The sequence below is a fragment of the Lissotriton helveticus genome, chromosome 5_1 (assembly GCF_964261635.1).
Source record: "Lissotriton helveticus chromosome 5_1, aLisHel1.1, whole genome shotgun sequence".
Lineage (NCBI taxonomy): Eukaryota > Metazoa > Chordata > Amphibia > Caudata > Salamandridae > Lissotriton > Lissotriton helveticus.
This window is the reverse complement of record NC_136065.1, coordinates 1,014,981,077-1,015,000,217: the sequence shown is the minus strand read 5'-3', so window position 1 is coordinate 1,015,000,217 and position 19,141 is coordinate 1,014,981,077. Positions and strand designations below refer to the sequence as shown.

At 42.2% G+C, this 19,141-nt stretch overlaps 1 long non-coding RNA gene across 1 annotated transcript in view; it reads left to right on the top strand.

Moving 5' to 3' along the window:
• The window catches only part of LOC144753473 (uncharacterized), a 105,036-nt gene extending 97,886 nt beyond the window's left edge, over window positions 1-7,150 (top strand). Inside the window, exons 4-7 of the long non-coding RNA XR_013594375.1 lie at window positions 6,296-6,446; window positions 6,561-6,717; window positions 6,812-6,956; window positions 7,077-7,150. This is a non-coding gene — a long non-coding RNA (uncharacterized LOC144753473). The remainder of the gene's footprint in view (window positions 1-6,295; window positions 6,447-6,560; window positions 6,718-6,811; window positions 6,957-7,076) is intronic.
• Window positions 7,151-19,141: the final 11,991 nt, after the last annotated feature.

The following is a 19,141-nucleotide window of genomic DNA, read 5'->3' as shown; positions in this document are numbered from 1 at the left end:
CACTTTGGGCTACAGGTCCCAATGATGTTGATCTTTTGCAGATTCCACCCTATGTTGTTACCCTTAAGTCGAATGCTAGGCTACCTAGTATTACACAATATAAAATATCTAGTGATGGCGAGAGAGCTCTTTTAGCGATTATCTATGATTTGGTTGAGAAGGGTGTAGTTGAAGAAACGAGAGGTAATGTGTGTAACAGTCTGCCTGTCCTTAAGCGTACTGATGCTTCTCAGCCACCTGTGTACCGGTTTGTGATTGACCTTCGAGAGGTCAATAAAATTGTCGTGTCACAGTTTCCTGTTGTTCCAGACATCACTGCTTTGTTGACTCTGATCCCTGCTTCAGCTGCTTGGTTTTCAGTTATCGACTTGCAGAACGCTTTCTTTAGTATTCCGATTGCTGAGGAGAGTAGAGATATTTTTGGCTTCTCTTTAGGAGGTCGAAGCTTCCGGTTTAAGCGTGCTCCTCAAGGTTATTGTGAAAGTCCCTCCATCTATAGTCAGGCGTTGAAAACTCAGCTTGATGATTTTGTATTGCCTTCTGGTGCTACTCTTATCCAGTATGTTGATGATCTGCTGGTTGCTGCTGATGATGAAGAGATTTGTAAAGAGGCTACTCTTTCTTTGTTACGATATTTGTCTGACCTTCATCATAAAGTGTTAAAGTGTCACCTTCGAAGTTGCAGTATTGCCGCCAAGAAGTAACCTACTTAGGTCATCTCTTGTCGAAAGAGGGAAGACGATTGATCCCAGAACGAATTCAAGCGATTGCTCAAATGAGTGTGCCATCCACACAGAGAGAAGTGCATGCTTTCTTGGGTATCACTTCGTATTGTAGACAGTGGATCCCGAATTTTTCCCTGATAGCGAAACCTCTGTTGGCATTGACTCTTAAAGATACTCCGCATCCTCTCCCTTGGTCTGACGAATGTCAGAAGAGTTTTTCTGAATTACATGATGCATTGTGTTCTGCTCCGGTGTTGGGTACCCCGGACTACAGTAAACCTTTTACAATGTATGTACACGAGAGAGAAGGTTGTGCATTGTCAGTGTTAACGCAACAATTTGGAGATAAGCAGCGTCCATGTGCATATTTTTCAGCTATGTTAGATCCGGTAGCTAGGGCGTTGCCGAGTTGTTTGAAAGCTAAGCGGCAGCGGCTGTTGCTAGCCGACAGTCTGCTGGTTTGGTATTGGATAATACGCTGATTGTGATGGTCCCACATGCAGTGGATACCTTATTGAATAAGACCAAGACACAGCACCTTACTAGTGCACGTTTAACTTGAACTTGAACTAGGTTATGAGTTGACGCTTTTGGCTAGACATGTACACATCAAGAGGTGCAATGTGTTGAATCCAGCTACGTTGTTGCAGATTTCTGTAGAGACAGATGTTCAGGAACAGCATGATTGTTTTCTCCGGACAGAGGAGGAAACAAAGGCTAGAATTGATTTAAAAGATACTCCTCTTTCAAATGCTGATGGTACCCTATGGGTAGATGGTTCGTGTTTCAAGCTTCCGAATGGAGAGACGACTGCAGCATATGCTGTCACAACTTTACATACAGTTGTTGAAACAGCACGTATAGCACAGAATTCTGCGCAAGCAGCAGAGTTGATAGCATTGACTAGAGCGTGTGTGTTGTCAGAAGGAAAGCGAGTGAATGTTTATACTGATAGCCAGTATGCGTTTGGTGTTGCCCGCAGTTTTGGACGCTTGTGAAGAGAGAGAGGATTTCTTACTTCCCATGGTATGAAAATTCAGCATGGGCAATTAGTAAATGAACTGCTTGAATCACTTACTCTCCCAAAGCAGATTGCAATTGTGAAGTGTAGTGCCCATAAGAAGGTTGTGGATGATGTGGGCCGAGGAAATGCGTTTGCGGATGAAGTTGCAAAAGAAACGGCGAAAGATATGATGAGTCGAATGTATGTTGCGGGCCCTGATAACTGGGTTATGGCTGGAGGAATGTGTGAAGACACAATAGAAAGTGTTAAGTTGATTCAGGCTGAAGCTACGGAAAAAGAAGTGAGTGTGTGGAGAGAAACTACGGGTATGTTGGATTCGACAGGTTGTTGGATTGAGTGGTCGGAGCACCAGAGATGGTTGTTGCCTGATGCGTATGTGCTCCCAGTGGTTACTATGGCTCATGGAATGGCACACATTAGTTCGAATGGGATATGCAAGTTGTTGGCTCCAGTATGGCAGAATGCTGGAATTCCTAAATGTGCTGATAATGTGGTGAAGCATTGCATGATTTGTCTGATGTATAGTCCTGGAAAGGGAACTCCAACTCCAGCTGGTCATTTTGCTCCTCCAACGTATCCGTTTGAAGTGATACAGTTAGATTACATTCACATGGAGAGATGTAATAGCCTGAAGTATGTCCTTGTGGTTGTTTGTGCCTTTTCCAGATGGATAGAGGCCTACCTCTTAAAGGATAATACTGCCTTGTCTACAGCCAAGGTTTTGCTAAAGGAGTACTTCCCTAGGTATGGTTTGCAGAGAATTGTATGGAGCGACAATGGGAGTGAATTTGTGGGTCAGATCATGAAGAAAGTGTGTGCGGTTTTGGGTATCAATCAGAAATTCCATGCTGCGAATCACCCCCAGTCTGCTGGACTTGTCGAGTGCTATAATGGCACTCTGAAGTTGAAGTTAGCTAAAATACAAGCGAGCTCTGGTCTTACATGGCCAGATGCTTTGCCGTTGGCCCTTTTGTCAACAAGGACGACAGTACATTCTCGGGTGGGACTTAGCCCATATGAAATCCTTTTTGGTCGTCCGGCCAATGTTTGGGGTGTGCCGCGGCCTAAGAAATATAGTGATATCGAGTTCCCTATGTTGGTGGATTACTTACATGACTTGACTGCTAAATTAGGTGTTCTCCACCAACAGGTCTATGACAGTTTGCCGACAGCGACTGCGGATCCAGGCCACACGATTCAACCTGGTGATTATGTTCTTACCAGAAACTTCCAACGAACTAAGAATTTGGAGCCGAGGTGGACTGGACCGCGTCTAGTACTGTTAGCGACTCGGACTGCAGTTAGGGTAGCTGGTAAAAAGAATTGGGTACATGGTACCCATTGTAAAAAGGTTCAGTTGCCCTTACCGTATGACAAGTGGGTGAGGGAAGGTAAAGCTGATTCTGAATGTGAGAGAATTCCTAGATTTGTACCTTTTAGTGACGCACAATTGATATGGACTCAGTCTGAACGTGCGGATGATGAACTTCTGCAAGCTGCTGTGCCGTCACACCTAAGTTTGGATACATCGGATCCGGAAACACTTTTTCAAGAGCAAACTGTGCCTGGCAAAGAGCGTTACAACCTGAGACCGAGAAAGGATAAATAAATGGACAAATAAACTTGAATTTTTTGTTGTTGTGAGTTACACCTTGTCAGATCAAGAGACTTTTTTTTCTTTTTCTTTTTCGAGTCACCATCCAGACTCCGCTGCAGGGTCACGGTACAGCCTTAAGGGGTGAGCCACGAATTGACGAAAGGTCTGTGGTTCCTGGTCGTTAGTACGATCTTGACGCACACTTAAGTGAAGAAGGTAATAGCCGTGAGCAGCACGTTAGAGGATGGAGTTTTTTGAGTCTGATAAGGGTGTTAAGAGAACTGATTCTAAAATGAGAATGTGTATATTGGTCCGTAGCAAATGTTTTTTGATATTGTGTTTTTTTAATGCTTTTGAGTATTATATTGGCTTGTGTGGGTTGGATTGTCTATGTTACACAACAGACGCTTGCATCTACGTCCCAACCTACTCTTTCTTTTTCTACTGTTTCTTCACATGAATTTCACACGTTGCCTGAACTTGTGCAGACACGAAGATCAGAATTTGTTAACAATTCATTTATACATTTATTCATTTATGTTGCATCAACATCAGCTAGTAGTAAATACCACGAATTGTTGGGTATGTGGTCTTATGCCGCATACGACAGATAAGGGAATGCCATATTTGGTTTTGCCTTTTTCGTCTAATGGGTCAGTATGGGCACTCCAAGCAATGTTTATCTATGCGAATGAAGCATCTCCTGTACGTTCCGTCAAAGATAATGCGAGTAATAATGCCTTGATACAGGGAATAGTAGATATGATCAGAGATATTGATGCGTATAATGCTATCCCTAAGGATGAGGTACGAGCATATATTGGTTGGAACAAGATTGGATATAGCATTAGCTTGACAGAGAAGGAGAGACGAAAAAGGTCTCCCCCAATTTGGATTGTACCCCACCGAGGTCATTTTTGTCTGCAAAGTAATGGTCAGAATCCGAGAGCTCAGCTTGGTAAGAGTGTGTGTGTTCACACCTATGTCTATACATCCCAGAAATCTCCACCGTTCGTGCCAGCCAATTGCCCCTGATTTTTCAGGCACATGTTATGTGGCATTTTTGCTTCCCCCTACATGCACTGCTGTTTTCAGTTACCATAAGACAAGATATGGTAGAGGTGTCATCGATGCGAGAGATACTGTCGCACAAGAAGCTGGAGACTTCTTTAAGGGTTTTGTGCCCTTTTGGGGTCCTATGGCTAATAATAGGAATGTTCGTCAGCTTACGAGAGTGGTTGAGGCCACTATAAATGAAACTGCTGGTGCCCTTAGCAATATTACAGCTGAGCTTCAAGCGGATCGTCTTATGACGTTACAGAACCGTATTGTTCTAGATATTATACTTGCAGATAGAGGTGGAGTATGTAAATTGATCGGGTCTGGTTGTTGTGTTTTCATACCAGATAATGCCCCGACAGTGTACCAAGCCATCTTGAAGTTACATAACTTTGCTGAGTCTATACATGTAGACGAAGGGAACTGGTCGTTGATAAGATGGTTTTGGGAATTGTTGTCCAGATGGGGATGGAAGATTCTGATGTTCCTTGGTAAGGCTTTAGCTATCCTTTTCTCGTGTTGTTTATGCACCCAGTGTGGTCCCGCCATTTGTAGTCTTTGTGCTACGATGTGCGTGAGAAGACCCGTCCCGAGAGAAGCGAAGGATAATAAGATGATGCTACAGCAACACCTTGATGACCTGATGAGAATAGACATAGACCTAGATTCAGATTGACATGAGTTTAGGTTATTGCCTACGTAATGCCAAAAGGAGGGTCTGAGGTTATGTGATTTTCGGGACCAGACTCCATTTTGTTTGAGTTGTTCGTGATGCCATTTTGTGTTGCCCTCACGTAGGCCGTGGAGGTAACCGAACGAACAAAGTTGCATGGGCTTCGTTGTTCATGTACGTATTAACTAGGCCTTTTCTGACTTGTGAGTGAACTGCAGGACGCTGACCCCGTCACCTGAAACTGACCCCTTTTGCGAGGCCAATTTCTCTAGCTGATCGTTGTCTGAAATTGCCAATCAATGTTCATGATATCGTTAACTTTTAGTTTCCTTGCACATATCTTATCCTATTCAGCATCTGAATTGTTTCTTTCCTTACGACTTTTCATTACATGGGTAGTGTAGTGCTTTCAATTATGGGTTTGTCCGGCTTGTGGAAATTGAATTTGGTTTTGAAAAAAGTACACACCCAGGCAGACTTAGGCTACAAAGAACTGGCTAGATCCTAACATGTTAGTGTCAAACACATTTTGATAAATACACAAAAAAACAATTAGAACAATAGACTGTAATGATATCAAAAAATATACTTTTAATTTCAATCTCTTTTAAAACATTATAAAATGAAGGGTTGGTGAATATCCCTTGATTATATATAGTGCATATATTTATGAATTTGATACACTGATCATGAATGACAATTCCATAATATACTGATAAAATTAGAACAGAAAGGAAATAATTAAAACTCAGTTTCAAAGTTATTTCGTCAATTTTTTTGGGTAGACTCGGGCTGTGTCAACGCGTTTCGACAAATTTCTTGTCTTCATCAGGACTTATTAGAATATGCAGCCACTTTTTTTCTTCTAAACAAAATAAAACAAATTTTTAGGTAAATATTTGGCCAGCACTTTCTAGATTATCATCAACAACTATTAAAAAATTGAAAGAGACCATCAAATTACAAAAGTACATAACAGTCCATTGATAATTCAAAGATATCATGCATCCGCTCTAGAAGAGTCAAGAATAAATTTATTTTCTTAGCCAGACTTTTGTTTGCATATACGTGATAGTGCAGAATCGTAGAAACCAGAAGAGCGTATTCATTTTACCAATAAACAATGGCATTCCTCTATATCTCAATTCTAGAGAAACTGACTGAATAATTGGGTCACTAAGGATAGTATTTTCTTCTTTTTTATATATCTCCCCTAGAATTTGGAGCAAACGTCAGAGCGTAACGGACATCCGGCACAGCGCAATTGGTATTTCGGCGGGGACTCTGTACCGCGATAAGATACAGGAAAGCAGATAAGCAGAAAAACGCCCCCGTCTCCGTTTCTACCAATCGGATTGAATCCGGCAGGTAAACAAACTAGCTAGGGACCGGGGCGAAAAGATTGTACCTAATTAGACTAAGCATCGATCGAACCTTATGAATAAAGAACTAATAACTGTCGCTCTTGCCCCCTTTGTGTAGAATGGCTTTAGACGATCACAGCAAACAGCAGTTTTAACTTTGACCACAACTAATCACACGGAGCTGAACCACGCCCCCTAAGATCACAGCCTCTGATGGATACCGAGTCTTCAGACACACACTATCCGAGTTAGAACAACTATATCTAAAGAACAAGGTAAACTACGAATAGTTATCACCACCTAAAACGAGTAAATAAATATTTTTACAGAATAAATAGATCTGAGTCTATCCATGTTGCATTTACACAGGAACTTTCCCACTTGTAACGAAAAAGTGGATGGTCCCTTTGCCCACGGTTATCAAAATCGACTCTTGGATATATTTTATGCTGAAGACTAATGAGAAGCTAACAGAGGGGGAGTGAGAAGTTTGCAGTGAATACTGTTTTATCAGGTAACACCTCTAATAAGTAGAACATCAGGGACTAAAGTTTGGAAACATTTTTTAACTATTAGAATTAAAATGTACATCAAGAAACTAATACTCAATATGGTTTATCTTTTTACCAAACAGATATCACATACCGCCCACATCTAATATAGAGGAGGTGCCTCACTCCTAACTCCTGTTTTCTGAATAGCTGCAACAAAACATGGTGAATACATATTATGTTTTGCTTGGTTACTGAATGTAATTTAAGAGAGTTTATGAGAACAATTCTCTCAATGACTCCTGACCTTGTCTAAGAAAAATAAATCCCAAACGGTTTGATAACATATGTAGATAAAGTTTTTAAAAAAAACAATCTCTCCACGCCACTAACCTATTTTTCTGCATCTTAAGTTAATGTTGATCGTTGTGGTTTCTCTAGAATTGAGATATAGAGGAATGCCATTGTTTATTGGTAAAATGAATACGCTCTTCTGGTTTCTACGATTCTGCACTATCACGTATATGCAAACAAAAGTCTGGCTAAGAAAATAAATTTATTCTTGACTCTTCTAGAGCGGATGCATGATATCTTTGAATTATCAATGGACTGTTATGTACTTTTGTAATTTGATGGTCTCTTTCAGTTTTTTAATAGTTGTTGATGATAATCTAGAAAGTGCTGGCCAAATATTTACCTAAAAATTTGTTTTATTTTGTTTAGAAGAAAAAAAGTGGCTGCATATTCTAATAAGTCCTGATGAAGACAAGAAATTTGTCGAAACGCGTTGACACAGCCCGAGTCTACCCAAAAAAATTGACGAAATAACTTTGAAACTGAGTTTTAATTATTTCCTTTCTGTTCTAATTTTATCAGTATATTATGGAATTGTCATTCATGATCAGTGTATCAAATTCATAAATATATGCACTATATATAATCAAGGGATATTCACCAACCCTTCATTTTATAATGTTTTAAAAGAGATTGAAATTAAAAGTATATTTTTTGATATCATTACAGTCTATTGTTCTAATTGTTTTTTTGTGTATTTATCAAAATGTGTTTGACACTAACATGTTAGGATCTAGCCAGTTCTTTGTAGCCTAAGTCTGCCTGGGTGTGTACTTTTTTTAAAATTGTTGTTTCCCTGACCCAGGAGTCGATCCTTAACAGGGGGTCCCTGATACTTACCTAAGGAAATTGAATTTGGGACATTCCTAATAATTAACTTGTGGGTTGGTACGATGTAAACTGAGCTTTTTGGAATGTGATAATGTGTGGGAAAATGTATTTAATTCGTCAGAATTTGTCGCAGTGGGTGTGCATTTGTAATGAGAATATTGTGCATAAAAAGAGATGTCTTGCTCTACGAAAATTGAGCAGTTTCCTGAGTTGTACACCGTGTTGAATTGCTGGGATTACTGTTACTAGCTGCAGCTCATAAATTTGATCTCTGACGCCACCTAGAAGTATTTCGTATCTCTGTATACCAAGACAGGTGAATCCGAAGACTTCGGGCGTGTCCCTGGCGCCGCTGGGTTCTAAAAAACCTGGTTCTTCAGTCCATAGTCTTGTGTCAGCTTCCAATTGTGCCCTGTCTATTCAAGTGACGTCAGACATCTACCCGGAGCATAACATGCATGGTACATCTGTGTTGTTGTCCACTATAGTTGTCCAATTGCATAGTAGTTTGTATGTTTGACCACACACCCTCAATTTCTGGAGTGGCAGTCACTGATAAAACAAATATGTGGGTTTGGCTTGAAAGTTTGATTTAATGTACTAATGCATGTAAACTGAGAGGTGTACAAATTCTGCTTGCATTTGTTAGCATATTAAAGCCAGACTACTGGCTTTGCCAATACTTGTTATTCCTGTGTTTGAGTATCGAGGAGGAGAAATGTCTGGGCAGTTTTTGGGAAACTGTTTTCCCTTTTTCATTGTATTTTATACAAGTTTTAAAATGATTGTTATTTAGCGATGTTCAAGGTGTCCAACCTGTGTCTGTGTTTGGGAAGGCCCTATACCCTATTCGTTCTAAACAAACAAATGAAAAAACAATCTAATCTGAATGAGTAAAATATTTTAAGTGGAAGCTTGGCTGTGCAGCATGGGGTTAAATCTTAGTGAGCAGTCAGGATGAGCAAATGAGGTGTGTATAAAATATACAATGTGTATGAACCGCAGTGCGATAAAGGAAATGTATTACATTTCCGTTTTTTAACTGCTACATTTTTGGCACGGGCAGGGGTGATTGTGGTGGTGTATGTTCATTTGATAAGCCTTTTCAGCTATGAGTGTACTGTAGATAAAATACCGTAGGACCATTTTTCTCATGTTGCTGATTCATTCTCAGGGGCGGCTCCTCCACTAGGGCGGAGGAGCATCGCCCCACTTCTCTCTCGCAGTGCGAGAAGCAGAAACATAAAATGGTAAAACTACCATTTTATGTTTCTGCTTCTCGCACTGCGAGAAAGCAGAAGTGTTTGGTTGGGGGGGCGGGTGGGCGGGGCTGCTCTAGGGCAGGTGAGGAGTGGCTTGCCCACTGCTGAGGGTGCTGACTGTGTGATCGGCACTCTGGAGCCAACCAAACCAGTCATACACACTCTGCCTTTTCTCCTTGTAGGCTGCTACATGAAGAAGATGGCCTCCTCATAGGCGCCTGGCTGGTCGGCGTCCCGACCAATCACAACGCTGCATATCAGCATTGTGATTGGCTTAGTGGAGGAGAGGGAGTCTGCCTGCTTCCTCTTTCTGCCGGAGAGCAGGAGAGGAGCAGAGATGACGCGGGACCGGCTGGCGAAGGTAAGTTAACCTTTTTTATTTTATATTAAACCCCGGCAGTGCGACCCTGTCCCTGCGCGACCCCATGGCTCCCCACCCACGTGTCATGCTGGCCGTGACTCTTCATTCTCCTCAAACGTGGCACCCAGAGCACTCTTTGAGCAAAAAACACTGGTTCTACTGGGAAAGACATAAAATAAAAAACTGAGTCCCTGCTTCCGGTTGTTCCTACCCCACTTTAACCACCTTCCAGATTTTTACACTCATATATCTCCCCTGGAAAAATGCTTTCTCTCTCATTTTCACTGCGCTCCAGACAAGTAGAAGTAGAAATAAGTAAGAGTCTGCGATGCTGGTTGTAGCAAGAGAGAGAGGACTGGAGCTTCAGAGACTGAACACCCAGGTCTTCAGGCTGTGTACCATCCAACACTAACGAATCAGTGCACCAATAAAACAAATAGATTGCCCAATACCTGCATGAAATAACCAGACAAAAGAGGTTTGTTTATATTCAATGGGTTTTCACCTAAGCCAAAAGCAGGTTCTGAGTCAGGGAGCACAGTGCACCTCTTAACCTTCAGCAGTTCAGCCTTGATGATGTCTCCCATGTCCAGAGCTTAGCAGTTGAGAAAGTAATCTCTCCACCATCTCTGAAGATAATGATCTGAAATGAAGTAAACATAACCGCTCAGACGAGATGAGAAATGAAGTAAACATAACAGCTCAGACAAGCAGAACTGATACCAGATCTTCGCGCCAGGATACTCCGGCAGTAATTGAGCGTGTTATAAAACAGCATAACATAACATAACATACCACTGCTCAAAGCCATTCTGTTGGTTTCCTTGTAGGAGCCGGGTGCATCCGGCACTCAGCTCCGGTTTGGAGTTGCCTGGCAAACAGGGGATATTTAAAAAAAGTTTGTTTTCGCTATTTTATAAATGTTATTGTTTAAATTCCTCACCATTTAATTTGATTCATTTTGTTTTCCAGTATCATTCCTTTCACAGGGGAGCCTGTGGAGGTTTACTGGGTGGCTGGACACTGGATTTGAACCCAGTCCTTTCCCCACTTGGCATTAAGGTCAGTTTTGCATTCTCAGCGCTCAAGTGTTAGACATGCCCCTCGCATGGAGGGCTATTAAATTTCCCTGACAGAACGTCCACTTCGTGGATGTGCCAAAGGCAAGCCCGTCTGTGCCCTTCCGCGCTTGGACCGTTTTCAGCCCCAGCCATCATGCCAGTTTGCCCCTACAACCCAGAGAAGCACTGAAATACTCGAGTCCAACTTCTGAATTCCTCAGGTAAGCGCAGCCCTGGCTCCACTCTCTGTCTTGACCAAAGCACTGAAATGGCCTCCTGTCCTGACTGTGGGCTCACCCTTTCAAACCAAAAAATTAGAGCGCTCACCATGAAAACTACTATCTTCACGAAACCAGCACACATCATAAAGCCAGCTCAATGCGCCCTAATTAAAGCGAGCTCACTCGTCAAGCATGCACGCACGCGTGCAAATTTTCTCCCCACACAAGTCATAGACATTGCTTGGATTTTAATATCAAATCATGATTCTTTTAATGACTTGCTTCTTTATCGCCCTTGAGGCCCAAGGGCACCTTCCATGCTTGCATTAAACCAGCTTCTGGACATAGCAGTTTAGTCCTGACTTTACAATCTTGGGCAATTTTAATCTTCATTTGGAAGACACTCATTACAAGGATGCCGCCTACTTAACAGATGTAATGGATAGTTTAAGCCTTTCCCAATTTGTTAGGGAGCTACTCACTTGGGCATGCCCTTTCAATTTTCGCAAGCACAAAACTTATATCATTTACCGACCTCCTTCAAACATAAATTTTCAACCCTACAAACTGCAATTTCTGATACATGTGCTCAGCTCTCACATACCCCTCTCCATCCTCCTCACCTAATAACATTTGGAACAGTTTTTTATGTGTTCATCCTAAGGCCTCTACTATTTATTCCATCTTAACACAATCTCCTTCAAATTGGGATAAATCCCAATAGAACTCTCTTGGGAGACTGACTTGGTTGTTGATTGGCGTGTCTCTTTATGGAACAAGATATGGCTAAAAATAAGGAAATCCTTCAGAGCGGCAAGTACCACCCAAACAATATTTTTTATTTATAACAGACTGCTTTTTACACTCACACATCTACACAGGATCCATGCTGCTACTCCCAGTACACAAAGGAAACAAGGGAACCCTAATCACTACGGAACCAGGGCGCGTAATTTATATGAGAAACAATGGTTCCAGTGGTGCAACAAATGTACAGTCATTCATCAGTGCAAAGCATAATATAAATTACAATTTTGAGGGATTTGAGAGGGATGCAAGAGGGGAAAGGAAACCTCATGACACGTGGGGCCAGATGTAGGTCGTCAAATACGGTCGGTAGCGGCGGATTTCGGCCGTTACCGACCGGTATTTGGTTTTTGATATGTAGGGAGCCCAATTTTTAACGAATCTGTAAATTTACCGATTCGGTAAAATACCGAATCGGTAAATTTACCGAATCGGTAAATCTAGATGTAGGTGGCACTTAAAATAGTGCCACAGGTCCTTAAGAATTTGTTATTTACCATGAAATACTATTTCATGGTAAATAACGAATTCCTGTGTACATGTACATCTGTGCATGTACACCTGTGCCATGTGGCACACATACATGCCCTAAGGGCATGTATGTGTGTCACATGGCACACAAGCCAGAATCAGGGGTGCAACAGGGTGTCAAAGTGACACCCTGTCCCCCTTGACAATTCGGTAATTTTACCGAATATTGACATTGATTCCTATGGGCCTCAAGGCCCATAGGAATCAATGGCAATTACCGAATCGGTAAATACCGATTCGGTAAATACCGAATCCTACCGATTCAGTATTTTTTACCGATTTTTTATCTACATTGGATTTACCGAATCATGAATACCGAATCGGTAAAATTCGGTATTTATGAATCGGTAAATCCAATTTACCTACATCTAGCCCGTAATTCTTTGTTACCTTTGTATTATTTCATAGAGAGATAAATCAATTGCATACATTATACACATAGTATTTGTGAAAAGTGCACAGTGTCCCAAGTGTATCATGAGAACCAAAAAGGCAGTTGAGTGACAGCAGGTGATTTATATACAAGGTTTCTACAGGACGTATTTACAAAGAACAGGGAAAAACGACCATGAAAGCAATAGTGTCTAAACAAAAATTGTTACAGTGCCTATCTTAAATCATAGACATTGTTTATATGGTTCATTTCCATAAAGCGTCGACGGCGTTTCGACCCGGAACAGGATGGCGGGTCTCGTCAGGACCAAGGGAATGAGGTACATCTATAACAATGAGGACAATTGGTAAGGGTGTGAACACTACGTGTAGAAAAATCGCTTAAACTGGGACCAGTCTGAGAGAGCTCAATATCTTATTGAGCTCTCTTCAATGTCTATGATTTAAGATAGGCACTGTAACAATTTTTGTTTAGACACTATTGCTTTCATGGTCGTTTTTCCCTGTTCTTTGTAAATACGCCCTGCAGAAACCTTGTATATAAATCACCTGCTGTCACTCAACTGCCCTTTTGGGACACTGTGCACTTTTCACAAATACTATGTGTATAATGTATTCAATTAATTTATCTCTCTATGAAATAATACAAAGTTAACAAAGAATTTAGTGTCATGAGCTTTGCTTTCCCCTCTTGCATCCTTCTCAAATCCCTCAAAATTGTAATTTATATTATGCTTTGTACTGATGAATGACTGTACATTTGTTGCACCACTGGAACCATTGCTACTCCCAGTACATGCTGGACCTGCTCTCATGACACTGCTGACTTTAAACATATGCTATTTACGTGCCCATATGTCTTTAAGTTTTGGGAACAGGTTTGGTCTCAAATTACTACAATTTTCAACACCACAGTTCCCTTGTCCTTTATAAATATTATTTTGGGTAGCTTGTGCCCTGATTGGCAGAAACATCACTCACAAATATGAATCATTGATATACTATTAGCAGTTGCCTTTCAACAGATAACAAAGAACTGGAAAGACACCTCCAAATTGTAATTTCTCGCCTGGTGGTATGCTGTTTGCCACAATCATAGATTTGACACAACTCTTGTTCATCCAATCTCGCTCGCCACAAAGCGATTACATCTGTTGTCCGCTGTCACACAATTTTCAGATGATAGTGATAGAAAATGTTTTATTCCCCAACCCCTAATACAAGAAGCTGCTAAGCTTCCTTGACTTCCTTTATTTTGTATCAACATTGCTTAATATCCCTATTTGGTAATATGTACATGATAATGTATTGAAATAACATTGTTTCCTCCTTTTGTAATTTGCTATGTTTAACATGAACCAGACTTTCTTTGCTTTTTAATATGCATGTCTCCTAATATGCTTTTGTTTCAAGTAAAATGTAACTATGTATCATCAACATCCTTTATTTACTTTCTTCTTTCTTTAGTTGATTACCTGTACAAAGTATTGTTGACTCATTGCTATTCTCAAAAAACTTACTTTTGGAACTTTAAAAAAAAGGGAGACACTCACTCTGCAGGCTATCTGCTGGATGATTTTTTTTCCAATAATGACTCCGTTCAAATCCTGCCATCACTCCTGTTGATCTGGTCTGACCATCTAGCAGTCATATTCACACTCAAGCCCCATCATAACTCACACAACCCCTTGCAACTTAAAGCACACCAAACGATCCTTCTATGGCGCTCATCACCTCAGATCCTTTTAGATCATCTCTGTCCCACAATCATTCACTGCCCATTAATAACCGAAATAGAACGGCAGCATATTTTAATCAATGGATCACTACATTCCTGGATATGATAGAGCCTTTCAAAAATTAAACAAATTATAAAAATCAGAGAATCAAGACCTCAGAACCTTGGTTCTCTGAGATACTCAGGTTCCAGAAGCAACTGTGTCATCAATTAGAAAGAAAATGGAAACTACACTATGACTCCATTGATAGAGATTCCTATAATTAATCCCTAGTCACCCATAAAGCATTAATTCTTGCTGAAAAGCCCGCTATTATACTAACGCCATTGAAGCAGCAAAAGACTCTACTAAATAATTATTTGCTATTACACGGAATGTGCTGCCCTCAGGGCAGCCACGAACTCGTGCTGCCCCCAGGGAAGCTCATTCATGTGAAAAAAACTGAATGGCTGCTTTAAAGCTGCTCTGTGTTTTCTTAGTGCAGGCAGCAACCCGCCTGCACTTTGAAGAGGGATTAGAGATACACTTGCAGGCAGGTGCAGTCAGTGACTGTACGCGCCTGCAAGGGGTTGTCTAGGGGGCCCATAGGACCCGCTTTCCCCCCTCCAGAAGGCTGCTGTCAGGGGGCGCATTGACAGTGAGCTTCCTGAAAGCTTTGTTGCCTCTGCGCCTGCTTCTGTAATACCTTGCAGATGCAGAGGCAAAGGGATTCCCTCTTTTGCATGGGGCACGCCTCCATGCAAATGAGGGAATGCCCCCTGAAGATAGCGCTGGCACTTTATGTGCACCAGTGTTATCGGTGTTACAGAAAGGGAAGCACAAGCGTCTGCGGCCCCTTCTGAAATACCAAAGGGCACTGGGGGCGCGCAAAGAGGGCACAAATACCCGTTGCACTATGGTGCGCCTTCTGTAATACAGCCCCAGGTGTACCTTGGGGAAGATGGCTCAGTAGCATTGTCTCTTGTCTGCATCTATCTGGCCTGGTATTAGAAGACATGCTTTCTTCGGGCCCTTGGAGTCCAGGGGAAAGTGGTGGAAAGCAGTTGTTTGTGGCGTTACTGCAGCTGTAACGAGCGGCAAGATATGATGTTATTGCACAAAGATGTTCTCTGAAAACCAGATGCAAAATATTGCTTTTCAAAAAAGGGAAGGCAAATGCATGTAACTGTCTTCTAGTACTGGGTGGCGGAATCAGTAACAAAATATGAAAGGGCTGGGACAGGCACAGTGCCCTGTTGTAATATTAGTATGCAGTGGTGGCTCCTCCGCTGAGGCAGAGGAGCGTCGCCCCACTGCTTTCGGCAGTAGGAATAAAGGAAAAATAAAATAATAACTGGTTGTTATTATCATTTGACTTGTTCCTGCTGTGGCTTGGTGGGCGGGGCGGTCTGCTCTGCTTTCGGAGCAGGGGAGGAGTAGTGGCATCCTCCTAAGTGCGCAATAGAGGTTTGGCAGGTCCTCTTGGGCAGGCCAAACAGTCATGCACACTTTGCATGTTCTCCTTGCACGCTGCATTACAGCCTGCATGGTAAAAATAAAAGGCCCCCAATCCCTGGTGGAGCGCCGAACCATGGCGCTCAGACCAATCACAACGCTTTATTGCAGCATTGTGATTGGCCAGGGGAACCTGGGTGTGCTTCCTGGTTCCTGCTGAGCGGTGGGACAACAACAAGGGATGACAAGGAGCAGCGAGGAAGTAGGGTACGTTTATTTTGTTTTTTTACTTTACCCCCTTCACCCTCCTCGCTCACCATCCACCCTGCCATCCGATCCGTAGTATGGAAGAATAGACAACCGCCGACCCAAGTAACGTTTATGAAAATGAAGCCTGCAGGTAAATGAGCAGACACCACTGGCTCGTGGTCCTTAGGTGCTGGGAATGGCTGCGAGACACTGACTGGCGTCAGAAGCCTTCTCTTCCTGTCGCCATTTCTCAAGCGCTATATTGTGACTGTAGACCTGTCTGTTTCACACATTTCTTAATTTGTTTTCATAACTGCATGACCGAAGTGATATAGCCACAGCACCCTGGTCCCAATGCACAAAGTGCTTTTCCAGTGACAATGGATTGTGGTCAGAGAGGGTTCTGCTTAGCTAGATGACATTCAATTTATCAAATCCCAACCTTCATGACTGCAAAAACACAAACTGTAATGAACTAAGGGTACTTTGTGAGTCGGAAAAGTCTAGGGCTCGCTCAGCACCTTTTGCAACTGATTTCAAATGCAAAGGAGGAGGGGCCTTAAAGGGTCGTCCTCTCCTACCGCTACTGGGAGTCAGAATTATATGTTGCATTGCTTTGTGCACACATTGGGGTCGCAAACTAGTTCCAGGTTACAACATGCAGTGGTAACCATTCACAAATGGGACAGCTTCCATCCTGTGAACGGAGGCCGGCGTCTTAGGGCAGAACAGACAGGGGACCTCTGCATACTCCCCCAGAAGTTATTCTCTGCATAATGAATTAAACAAATCAGCATCTGTTTAAGAGAGGGGCTCATTGCAATCGGTATACAGGAAATGCAAATGCAGAGATAAGAGGTCTGCTGCCCCTCAAAGGCCTCCATTCCTGCATAAATTGCTAATAAAGATTGATTGACATGCATTCACACGGCGTGATAAAATGCCTGCTCCAATTAAAAGACTGGTTATGAACCAGTGAGTGTGCAAAAACAACTGGTTTGCGACCTGACCATAATACATAAGGCCCATGTACTGACTGTGCTTGAAACCAGACCCTACTTCTGGACACATAAAGGAAGCACAATTGAAAACCAGCTAGGTCATGCACCTCTACTCCTTTAACGCAAATGATGAAGGTAACAATAACAACAATAAAACCAACACATACACTCACCTCCTCTGTCACCCATGTAGGTGGGAACATGTCTTGGATTTTTAGGTAAAGTCGTATATTTGAACTGACATCAATTAACAGATTGGCTATATACTCTTTGAGCTGTGGACCTAATTTATGTAGGTCTTATTAACGAAACATCACATTTCTGTTGAATCTGGGGACATCCCCTATGTCCTACCAAGTCATCTACCTAAGCAGAACCTACAATGTCATCTCCCAAAGAAGGACCTACAATGTCATCTCCATAAGCAGAACCTCCAGTGTTATCTCCATAAGTAGAACCTACAGTGTCATCTCCCTGAGCAGAACCTACAATGTCTTCTCCCTAAGCAGAACCCACCGTGTCATCTACCTAAGCAGAACCTACAGTGTCATCTCCCTAAGCAGAACCTACAATGTCATCTACCTAAGCAAAACCTACAATGTCATCTCCCTTAGCAGAAACTACAGTCTCATTTCCCCAAGCAGAACCTACAATGTCATCTCCCTAAGCGGAACCTACAGTATCATCTCTCTAAGCAGAACCTACAATGTCATCTACCTTAGCAGAACCTACAATGTCATCTACCTAAGCAGCACCTACAGTGTCATCTACCTAAGCAGAACCTACAGTGTCATCTACCTAAGCAGAACCTACAGTGTCATTTACCTAAGCAGAAGCTACAGTGTCATCTACCTAAGCGGAACCTACAATGTCATCTACCTAAGCAGAACCTACAGTGTCATCTATCTAAGCAGAACCTACAGTGTCATCTATCTAAGCAGAACCTACAGTGTCATCTACCTAAGCATAACCTACAATGTCATCTACCTAAGCAGAACCTACAGTGTCATCTATCTACGCAGAACCTACAGTGTCATCTACCTAAGCATAACCTACAGTCTCATCTCCCTAAGCAGAACCTACAATGTCATCTACCTAAGCAGAACCTACAATGTCTTCTACCTAAGCAGAACCTACAATGTCATCTCTCTAAGCAGAACCTACAGTGGCATCTCCCTAAGCAGAACCTACAATGTCACCTCCCTAAGCAGAACCTACAGTGTCATCTCCCTAAGCAGAACCTACAGTCTCATCTCCCTAAGCAGAACCTACATTGTCATCTCCCTAAGCAGAACCTACATTGTCGTCTCCCTAAGCAGATCCTACAGTACCATCTACTTAAGCAGAACCCACAATGTCATCTACCTAAGCAGAACCTACAGTGTCATCTACCTAAGCAGAACCTACAATGTCTTCTACCTATGCAGAACCTACAATGTCATCTCCCTAAGCAGAACCTACAATGTCACCTCCCTAAGCAGAACCTACATTGTAATCTCCCTAAGCAGATCCTACAGTGCCATCTACTTAAGCAGAACCTACAATGTCATCTACCTAAGCAGAACCTACAGTGTCATCTACCTAAGCAGAACCTACAATGTATTCTACCAATGCAGAACCTACAATGTCATCTCCCTAAGCAGAACCTACAATGTCATCTACCTAAGCGGAACCTACAATGTCATCTACCAAAGCAGAACCTACAATGTCTTCTCTCTAAGCAGAACCTACAGTGTCGTCTACCTAAGCAGAACCTACAGTCTCATCTCCCTAAGCAGAACCTACAGTCTCATCTACCTAAGCAGAACCTACAGTCTCATCTCCCTAAGCAGAACCTACAGTCTCATCTCCCTAAGCAGAACCTACAGTCTCATCGCCCTAAGCAGAACCTGCAGTCCCATCACCCTAAGCAGAACCTACAATGTCATCTACCTAAGCAGAACCTACAATGTCTTCTACCTAAG